Source organism: Quercus suber, unplaced genomic scaffold (assembly GCF_002906115.3).
Source record: "Quercus suber isolate HL8 unplaced genomic scaffold, Cork oak 2.0 scaffold_355, whole genome shotgun sequence".
In the NCBI taxonomy this organism is placed as follows: domain Eukaryota; kingdom Viridiplantae; phylum Streptophyta; class Magnoliopsida; order Fagales; family Fagaceae; genus Quercus; species Quercus suber.
This window is the reverse complement of record NW_027069807.1, coordinates 61,979-72,885: the sequence shown is the minus strand read 5'-3', so window position 1 is coordinate 72,885 and position 10,907 is coordinate 61,979. Positions and strand designations below refer to the sequence as shown.

Genomic DNA, 10,907 nt, shown 5'->3' with positions numbered 1-10,907 from the left:
TAGAGTTTGAAATTGAAAAGTTAGAGACGGAGGAGTAAAAAAGATGTGGATTTAAAAATAAGAAATACTACTAAAAAAAAAAAAGATAGTTTGAATTTTATAATTTTCAATAAGGTTGTTAATTATTTTTGTAGAGTTCTTTTTAATATTAAAAGCATGAGATGGCATTTAAGTGATTTACAAGTAATTCTTAGGTACTCTTATTATTTATTTCAAAAAAAAGTATTTTCGAAGTATAAAAAATGGTATTCTCTCCTTTCTCATTCATAGTGAAGTTTACTCATTAAATTTATGGTAGGATCTATTATAAATGTGAAACAAGAAAGTATCATTTCTTGGAGTACCTAAAAACACAGGTAGGTGAGATGATAAAATTTCTTCCCAAGATATTTTTGTGACTACTGACAAGTGGTCCATAATCTCCAATACATCATTGAGTAAGTCTAGTGTCACAATAATTTTCACTACTTTTGCACAACTTGTTTACTTGACGAGTTGAAAGTAATGGAGGGTCCAAGTGGGTTATGATTCTATGATTCTATCACTCAAGAATCATCATGTGGTAAATTCGTAGCAGAGTTGTGGAATTAGTTGGGGGTTATCAGAATTACTCTACGTCACCCTCTTTCCTTCAGCCGCCTCTCTCTTCCACCCCCTCTCTTCTCATATTCGCTCTTCTTCATCCCCAATGATGACCGAACCTCGAAGCTCTCATATCTCGTTCCTCATTTCTTTCTTTCTCTCTCTAGTCGAGATCTTCCTGTTAGGGAGAATTATGTCTCCATTGATTCTCCTAGTAGCCAAAACTCCATGAGATTTTGAAGCGGATTAAACCCAAGGTAAAAACCTAAGCTTTTATCTCAATTTCTTCTATGAATTCCTTTGGGTTTTGCTATTTTATGATGATTATGGTGAATAACGGAAGATTAGAGGTAGCAATGGTTTTGTTAAAATCCGAAAATTTCATTTCGTTTGGGAGTTTTTGCTTTGATAAAAGGATTTGGTTGTTTAGTTTTCCAATGGGTATATGAGGGTTGGTTTCCTAGAGCAACCATATGGGTTTTGTTGTTACATGTGTTGATTTTAAAGTGTGTTTCCTTGGCATTTGAGAGACTTTGACATATGTAAATGTGAGCATGTGTTTGGTAAATTGCCTCTATGAGGTTATGGGTTGCAATCCCAGTTGTTAATATGTGCTAACACATGTAGCTTTAAGGTTAATGAAATCTCAAAGCTTCAGGCATAGTATTAATATTATAGTAATCTTCTTTGGGGACTCTAAATCTGCGAGGTACAGATTTGAGTCAGCTCCGCACTACGTGATTTTTAATAAATTATAGAAAATTTATTTTGAGAGATTGAAACCAATGAGTTCTCTTACCAATGAGGGTCATTGTTGCAAATTTTCTGGGAGGTTCCTTTGAGTGTCAAAGGTTCTGGTTTAAGCGAACAAGAAGTTCATGGAGAAAATCATTGTAGAAATATTTAAGGGGTTCGATCTAGAGGGTCTAGGTTATGTATGTTCTGACCAATTGTAGCTTCTCCTTGATAGTAAATTTTCTAAATCATTGTTTGTGTCCTTAGACTGGCTTTTCCATTGAAGAGGTTTATTCTTTGATTTTCCACTTCCTTACCAAATCTGTGTTAGATTATTTATTGCTTTGATTGATTTGGTTTTTGAAAAAATGTGGTGGAATTATATATCTAGGTGGATTGTTTTACAACTGGTGTGATAGACCTTCAAATTTAATAATTCTGCAGAATTAATCACATTGGGGTCTGAACATAAATTTTTAGTCTACTTAATTTCCATCCCAGCGCTGGTCTACATTCAATCTATCTTTTTTGTCAAATGTAGAAACTCTAGACTGGGGAAGGAACCCCTTGATGTATAATTTTATATGACAATGTGTTTTCTGGGATGTAAGATTACTCTTCAAAGTCTCTAGAGTGAACTCTATTCTAGAAAACTATCGACCAAAATTGTTCTCACACACAAGCAGGCCAGAACAAGTTATGGGACTTCTTAGCAAGACAAACTTGTCTGTCCTTTGTTGCTTTTGTTTAAACATAGGTTTTGCCATAGACACCATTAGTTCAATCTTCTCAATCCATCAAAGACCCTGAATACATAATATCCAATGGAGAGTTCTTTCAGACAGGGATTCTTCAGTTCAGCCCTGTAAATTCTACCAATGAGTAACTTGGAATATGGTATAATAACATTTCTGTATTCACTGTCATATGGGTAGCTAACAGACAGATACCTCACATGGGTTCTTACTATATCCGATGATGGCAGTCTTGTGGTACTACCTGTTCGTGTTTGGAGAGAAGAGGGAAGAGAGAGAAGGTTTGGGAATGTGAATTGGGCAGAGAAAGGAAAGGAAAGGATTTTGGAGAGAGTGGAAGAGTACTCCACTCTGTGTGTGTGTGTTTGGAGGTGCGTGGAGGAATTTTACTTAATCCTTTTTCTTGTATGGTACTTGACTTTAATCAAGTACTGTGTAAATTTTTTATTTTTATTTTTTAAACAAATTTGATATTATTAGATGGAATTCAGAGACTGAATTGGACCAAATAGACCGGATTAAGTTGAAATGGACCGATGTGAACTAAGGAAATTATTTATTTATTTTAGTTATTGGTTTAATGAGCGAGCCATCTCCCTTTTGGATTTTCTTTTTTGGGTACACTATTTTTTGAGGATTATTATTATTATGCACATGATAATTACTGAGTGGCATTATTGAAGGAAATTAATGCATTTATAATAATAATAATAATAATAGGTGAAACTAAGAGAACTCAAATAAGAATTTCAATTTTGTGCTGTGTCCTAAATTATTTATTTTTAAAGAGTTTTATTTCTTAATTTTAGAATCAAATGTGGGACCATATCATAAATATTCATCCAAATGAGTTATTAAGTATAAAAACTAAAGAGTCTAGAATGAATGAACAGGTAAAAAAAAAGAAAAGGGTGCTGCACAATAATAAAAAAAATGGACCATTTACATTTTATACCTAATAATATCATTACAAATTTTTTTAAAAAGTGAACAAGATATAAAAATGACAATCAATAGTATTTAAATTTTATATATATATATATATAGGAATTATATTATGCATCTTATTGTATGTCTTTAAGTTTATCCATGCTTATGCACGGGGTTACAAGCTAGGCTGCTAGTGTATTATAATGACACTAAATTATTTTCGGTAGTTTTTATTTTATTTTATTTTATTTTTTATTAATTATTAGTTCAATCTCAATTAGTGCATTTTCAACAAAATTATTGAATAAATTTTGGAATGGCAATGGTTAGGAAAATTAATAAGATGCAGATGGTAATCATTTTGGTAAGTTATAAGTGTGCTTTTAAACCTCTTTGTTGTCCTCCTTACCAAAATTGAAATATTAACCCTGCACCAGTACCCTTCCTCCTCATTTATCAACCAGTGCTCGCCACAATTCTAAACCAAAACTGAAATCTCCACGAAAATGAAACCTCGCGTTTCAAACGCTTAAAAGACCAACACTTCAACTCCTCCAACCTCACAACAAAAGTCATTCTTTCACACTAGAAACTTTCTAATTTCAAAAACCACAAAACCAATACTCCAACTAACCTCCCTAAAAGTGGTCTCAAAGAGAGGTTGAAAAAATCGTTGTTTAGCTTTAGACAACCACCTAACGTATGAGTTCCTATACTACTAAAATTTTAAGAATGATTTTTTTGGAACATAGATTGAATTTGTCACACAGTCAAAATTCATCATTTTTTTTCCCTTCATCTAGCATCTTGTATACACGAGACACAAAACAAAGAAAGGAAATTATCAATATCCAAAAGTTTTCCCTATTTTCCATAGAAAGCATAGTTTAATTTATTGGATTAATTATTTGTAGCAATTAGATTTTCCAAATTTTAATACGTTACGGTTAAATTTTAATTGTTTTAAAATGTAAAAAGTTTTTTGCTGTCACGTGACAGCATCATTTTATGCCTCGTGTTTTAATTATGGGTCCTTACAACTAATTCGAACACCCTTGAACCAAGCACGCTCAACGCTCAACCCACCGCTCCCATCGAGACTTGAGAATACAAGCCCAGCCCATGATTCTTCAAGTTCAAGTACAGTGTAAGTCCAGTAATATATATACCATTTATCTCATATTTTAGCAATTTACTATCACGGTATGGGCCTTTGACCAATCCAAATATTGGACCCTAGTCTTTGTATATTCAGGCACCCAACAATCAAAATACCAAACTGATATAAAAATGATGTTACTAAGCAATTTAGCCCTTTGTACTTTAGTGTGCTTATTTATTATTAGTATTATTTAATCAATAAATTGTCTTATGAATTGTTAAAACTCAGGGATAACTAAAATGTTTTAGCTTTGTTTAAAGGGTGTTATGTGATGCTTAATATCTTTATCATTAGTAAATGAACACTCAAACTAATTAGTAAAGTCTCTTTACCATTAGTAAACTAATTATTATTTCAATAAGGGTTTAAGTTAGTTCAACTGGTAAAATCTCTTGTCATTGAAAAAGAGATTTGGAGTTTTTCCTAAACAAAAAAACTAATTACTTCATTGATTCTTCAAAACTTTATAACCCATTTTGGGATAGAATGAGGTCTTAGGCTAGAAATAAGATAAATTACAGGTTAGGTATCAAATCACACTCGGAAAATCCTCTTATTATTGGTGGTGACTCCATTCATCCCTCCAAACTCAAGGCTCACTAGGGGTTAACCTAAAATTAGATATCGATATTGGTGGTATCATTATTATTTTAGAAATTAAAAAAGAAAATACAAATAAGTGGATTAAATTTATAAAAAATAAACAGTATTCACAAATTTTATAAGGTAAATAGAAAAAATTAAAGCATAAAAATATAAAATATATATTGTGTCTCCATGTTGTTATTGTTACTATTAGAAATGGAAAGCTACAAAAATGAGGGTGGGAGTTGTGAGAACTGAGTGAAAAATAAATAGCCCCGCGGTTGGTGTATAAGTTATTCAATTGGAGATAATAGGTTTGAGTCTCCATGTTGTTCAAGAATATAATTAAGAAGTTAAGGATATTTTGGAAGTGAATAAATTCAATAAGGATGTGGTGTAAACATAGGTGTTTATGCCCTCCAATAAAATGATGCCACATCAATTTTTTTTTTTTAATGATTTCACGTAAAAAAGTATCGACTAAAACACATGATCACAATCCACTTGAATGTATTCAAATCTATATCTATATATTACTAAAAGCTGAAGTCTGACATTTATTGCTGCTAAACTCCTGTTGTGTCACCTCATCGCCACGTCATTCGCCACATAATTATTATTTATTATTTATTCCTATTTGTTTTTACCAAAAAAACTATGTATATATATAGATTATTGACTTTACATATTCATCTTTATCAGTTTTAACAACTATATATATATATATATATATTTCTTTTTTATTTCCAATTTTCCTATAATTTTTATTACATTCACTTATTTTTTAAAATATTTATACTTTCTTCAACTTTTATTCTTCTCTTATCTTTTATCTCCCCACTACTCTCTACTTTAATATTACTATTCATCTTTCTCTTCATATTCCTTTATTTGTCTTTTCTTACTCCTTCCCTCTTACTATAAATTTGTTATTCTTTTCTATTCTTTGCATAGTTTTCTCTCACAAAAAGGTTTCTCTCTCTCTCTCTCTCTCTCTCTCTCTCTCTCTCTCTCTCTCTCTCTCTCTCTCTCTCTCTCTCTCTCAATGTTTTGGTGGATTTTTATTTTTTATTGCATCTCCACTTTTGGTTGATAAATTTTTGTGTTTTTAAGAACTTTAATTTAAGTTGATACGATTTAGTTTTGTGTTTTAAGTTATTATTATTATTGTTGTTAAATTTTATCCGATTACATTATAAAAAATTAAAGATAGTAGATAAAAATAAAATAGTATTCCATTACATAGCATAATTTGGATAATTTAGTATTTATTGTTATATCTTTTAATTTCTCTTAATTTTTCTTCTCTTTTATTTTACTCAATATTGAAATTCAACCACATCCTTCTTATCATTAAGTTATTTATATTTTCTCTCTCTTTTTGTTTTAAAAAATAAAAAATGTAATATTTTACTTAAATTTAAATAAAAGAAAATTGTACTCATCAAATTATACTCATTTTTTTTTAACATTTATACTTTCTCCTTCTCTTTACCTTGATATCACTCTTCCTTTTTCCTTTTATCTTCCTTTATTTTGTTTCTTTTTATTATCATCCTCTTAATATAAATTTGACATTCATTCTTCCATTCTTTACATAATTTTCTCTTACAAAAAAGTGGTTATTTCCTACTCTTTCTCCCGTGAATTTTTATTTTTATTTTTCTTGCATCTCTATTTTAGCTTGATAAAGTTTTGTATTCTTTAGATTGAACTCTATTTTGGTTGATGAGATTTAGTTTTGTGTTTTAAGTTTATTTTTTTTATTTTTTATGACTTTGATTGTTAAATTTTATCATATTGCATTATGAATAATTAAAAATAGAATATAAGAATGTACTATTATTATATTACATAGAATTATTTGGATAAGTTAGTGTTTATTGTTATGTATTTTTTTTTCTCATATCATTTTATTTAATATTTAAATTCAGCCACATCCCCCATATATATCATTAAATTATTTATATTTCTACTCCTTTTTTATTTTAAAAATTTTAAAATATAATATTTTGGCTAAATTAAATAAATAAAAATTTCCATATTAAGTGGAGTAATGCTAGGGAAACACCCATTCTCACACCCAATGCATCAAAGGAAGAATGAAATACAAAACAAATCAAGTTAGAAACACTAAATTAAAAAAAAAAAAAAAACTAATAATGCATATTTAATGAATAGAATCATCATCAAATTTTGGAAAACGATAAGTTGCCAATGGAGAGAGAGAGGGAGATGGCATAGAAAAAAAATCAATACAAAGTAATAAAGAGTAGTTAAAGAAAAAAAAAACATCATTTAGTAATCGTTGATTGGAAAACAAAGAGGTTGTAAGGAGAAGTAAAAAATAAAATAGAGATATCGTGTGGAGAACATTAAAAACTTTATTATTTAGTAACATAAACTGTTAAATTCACTTAAAAAATTAAATCAACAATCAACAATTGAATACAATCATAGTACGAAATTTAAATTTAAAACTAATCAAACTCTAACTATAGAAACCATATTAATCATAACTAAGTTGCGGGCACCATTATGTGCTGGTGGTACTCACAGGCGATGTATCTGTGGGGGTGTGGTCGGCTGTGATATCACACGTGAGCCACCCTTTTTGATTCTCAAAAAAAAAAAAAAATTATTAATCATAACTAAAAAAGAGATGTTCTCTGATAGTAGAATAAATTACATAAGAAATAAAGTTAGAAAATTTAAAAATCCATTTTTTGACATTTCATTTAACTTTATATATGTGTATATATATATAATTTTTATACACTATTACTTTCGAAAATCTAATGAACAATGCTCTCTCTCATTTATCGTCTTTGTTATGCAAATCATCAATTAGTAAATATATGATAATGGTAAGAAGCATTACAAATGAGATCACTAAAAAAAATATAAAATTAATTAGCCACTATCATTATGGAATAGTAGTTGTGGGGTTGGTTTTTGTGGCCTAAGCCCAAAGACAATTAATTTGTAGAGTATGGGTGAAAGAGCTAGATTAAGTATGAGATTGATAACAACGGATCACCGCTTTCAAACATAAGCTGACATTAATTTGTACGTAAACTTTGATAATCCGAAGAGCTACACTATTAGTTTTTCTGATGAACCAAAATCCTAGAGATACAACCAAGTCCTTTTTCTTGTTAGGAGCTTCCTTTCTTTAAATAATCACTCTTGTCCTCATCTTCATCGTCCACGTGTTACTCATCCATGAGTTTGCTGTAGTACATGTCACGTCAGGCATCTTCTTTTAGCTCTGTGTGAGTGGCGGTAGGTTAGGATGCACTGTTCAGGGGTCTTCTCCATATAAATGCTGCCAGAAAAGCTGTTGCAGTGCATTAAATACGGTGGCAGCAGCTTTCCCCTTAGATATTTCTCCATCCTTATCGTTCCATAGCATGCTCAGAGCTTATCTCAATCAGGTGGAGTCCTCGGAAGGTCATTCTGGCCTTTCACACATTCAATTGATCTATGATATCGCGTCAGAGGATTACAACCTCTTCGGACAGGAGATGTCCTCTTCGGACTGTGATAATTCTTCATCTTGAGGGTCCCACTTCCAGCCGGGCCCTACCTTCTTCATCTTCCTCTTCTCGGACGCAAAATAGCCCTCCTATGGGCCTTCGGCCCATTACGTTGGGCCGGGCCCTTTTTCCCCCACAGTAGTCTATAATTTTACGCATCCAAAAAAATAGAATATATAGAATTTTCATAAAGGTATGTGTAAAGATTCATTATACATGTGTGTGTGTGTATAAAGGTAAAAATAGGTATAGTTAAGGTTTTTATTAACTTAAAAACTAATGAAAAACCAATGGTTAGTAACTAAAATTATAGTATTAATAACATATTTAATGAGATCATCCTAAAAAAATTATTACACACAACACGTGGGTATGCAATTAGTTTTGACAAAGTGAGATCCAAAATAAATATTTTTTGTATTGCTTGCTCCTTGTCTAGCTGTACAAGAGTTCCATCTTTGTTGCAACACTGCACCTCCGAGTTTGGTTGACGCCTCTGCCTCTTTCATTTGTTTGACGGTTACATTAGTTGTAATTCACCTATTTAAAAAGGGTATAGTTTCACACAAATCCGTCACGAAAAAATGTAAATGCATTATGGCTTACATTTTCAAAAAAACATACAAATTTAACCCAAGAGTTTTAATAAGGTCAAAATTCTAAAACTAATATTCGTGGAGATGAAAATATTATATTATTGTTGTAATTCAGTGGCACCATTATCTACTCTCTTTCATGAAAATAGCCTAGGTTTGAATTTCCTTTCCATTTTTTGTAACTACAGAATTATCAGTATTTATTTGTTGCTTAACATTGTGTATCATGCCAATTTCTCCTATTATTTTCTCTTCTCTTGCATAAATATTTGTCTCTCTATTGTTTTGTGTGGCCATACTGTTGGAAATAAAGATAAATGCAGCGGAAAATAAGTTTTAAAACGGATCTACTTCATTCGATATTGATAACATGCACAAAGTAAATTTCAGAATTAGAGAACAAGAGAGTGTACCTTGAAGCGATGAATTTCAAAACCGAAGATCAAACGTTCTTGGGAAGACTTTCAATCTTCACTCCAATTCCACTTGATACCCAAGATGTGTGGTCTCTCAATTGGTAACAAAAGGGTGATTAGAGAGTGACAAAAAAAATCACATCCACACCATTTCACAATGATGTTTTTTCTCTTATAATATTCTGAACGTTTTTCCCTTTTTGTATCTAACCAATTATCTAATTGGACTGGCCTTTTGGGCCTTTCCAATTGGGCTTAAGTTTGTGGCTTGGAGTGGGACCAAAAGGGACCAATAAGACACTAGCTCCAATGTAGATAAGCTCAAAACATACCCAGGAACGATAAGGATGAGGAAATATCTGAGGGAAAGGCTGCTGCCACCGTATTCAATGCACTGCAACAGCTTTTCTGGCCGCATTTATGTGGAGAAGACCTCTGAACAGTGCTCCATAACCTACCGCCACTCACACAGAGATGAAAAGAAGCTGCCTGACGTGACAGGTACTTGAGCAAATCCATGGATGGGGAGCACGTGGACGGTAGAGATGAGGATGAGAGTGGCTATATAATAGAAGGAGAGGGTTTGTTACAAACCATGGAAATGTAGGGAAACTGATCAATGAATAAGAAAAAAAAAAGAGTGATAATCCTTTGTTGTGAATCCCTTGTCAACTCTAGTTCTTCAACCCATACTCTACAAATTAATTGTCTTTGGGTTTACGTAAAGAAAACGAACCCCACAGTATACATGCCTCATTGTCTTGATTACTTTTAAAAATAGCTAGAACTCTAAAATTTTTTTCTAACCCATTTTTAAAAGTATCTTAAATTTAGGTTTATAGCAAAATCCTAGAGTTTGAAATTGAAAAGTTAGAGAAGGAGGAGTAAAAAAGATGTGGATTTAAAAATAAGAAATACTACTAAAAAAAAAAAGATAGTTGGAATTTTATAATTTTCAATAAGGTTGTTAATTATTTTTGTAGAGCTCTTTTTAATATTAAAAGCATGAGATGGCATTTAAGTGATTTACAAGTAATCCTTAGGTACTCATTAAATTTATTTCAAAAAAAAGTATTTTCGAAGTATAAAAAATGGTGTTCTCTCTTTTTTCATTTATAGTGGAGTTTACTCATTAAATTTATGGTAAGGTCTATTATAAATGTGAAAGAAGAGAGTATCATTTCTTGGAGTACCTAAAAACACAGGTAGGTGAGATGATAAAATTTCTTCCCGAGATATTTTTGTGACGATTGACAAGTGGTCCATAATCTCCAATACATCATCGAGTAAGTCTAGTGTCACAATAATTTTCACAACTGTTGCACAACTTGTCTACTTGACGAGTTGAAAGTAATGGAGGGTCCAAGTGGGTTATGATTCTATGATTCTATCACTCAAGAATCATCATGTGGTAAATTCGTAGCAGAGTTGTGGAATTAGTTGGGGGTTATCAGAATTACTCTACGTCACCCTCTTTCCTTCAGCCGCCTCTCTCTTCCACCCCCTCTCTTCTCATATTCACTCTTCTTCATCCCCAATGATGACCGAACCTCCAAGCTCTCATAGCTCGTTCCTCATTTCTTTCTTTCTCTCTCTAGTTGAGACTT

General features: G+C 31.5%; 1 long non-coding RNA gene across 1 annotated transcript; it reads left to right on the top strand.

The window, feature by feature from the left end:
• The first annotated feature begins 442 nt into the window (after positions 1–442).
• LOC112037509 (uncharacterized) lies at positions 443–2,656 on the top strand. The gene is made up of 2 exons (XR_010623683.1): positions 443–839; positions 2,303–2,656. It is a non-coding gene; the product is annotated as an uncharacterized LOC112037509 (long non-coding RNA).
• The last annotated feature ends 8,251 nt before the right edge of the window (positions 2,657–10,907 follow it).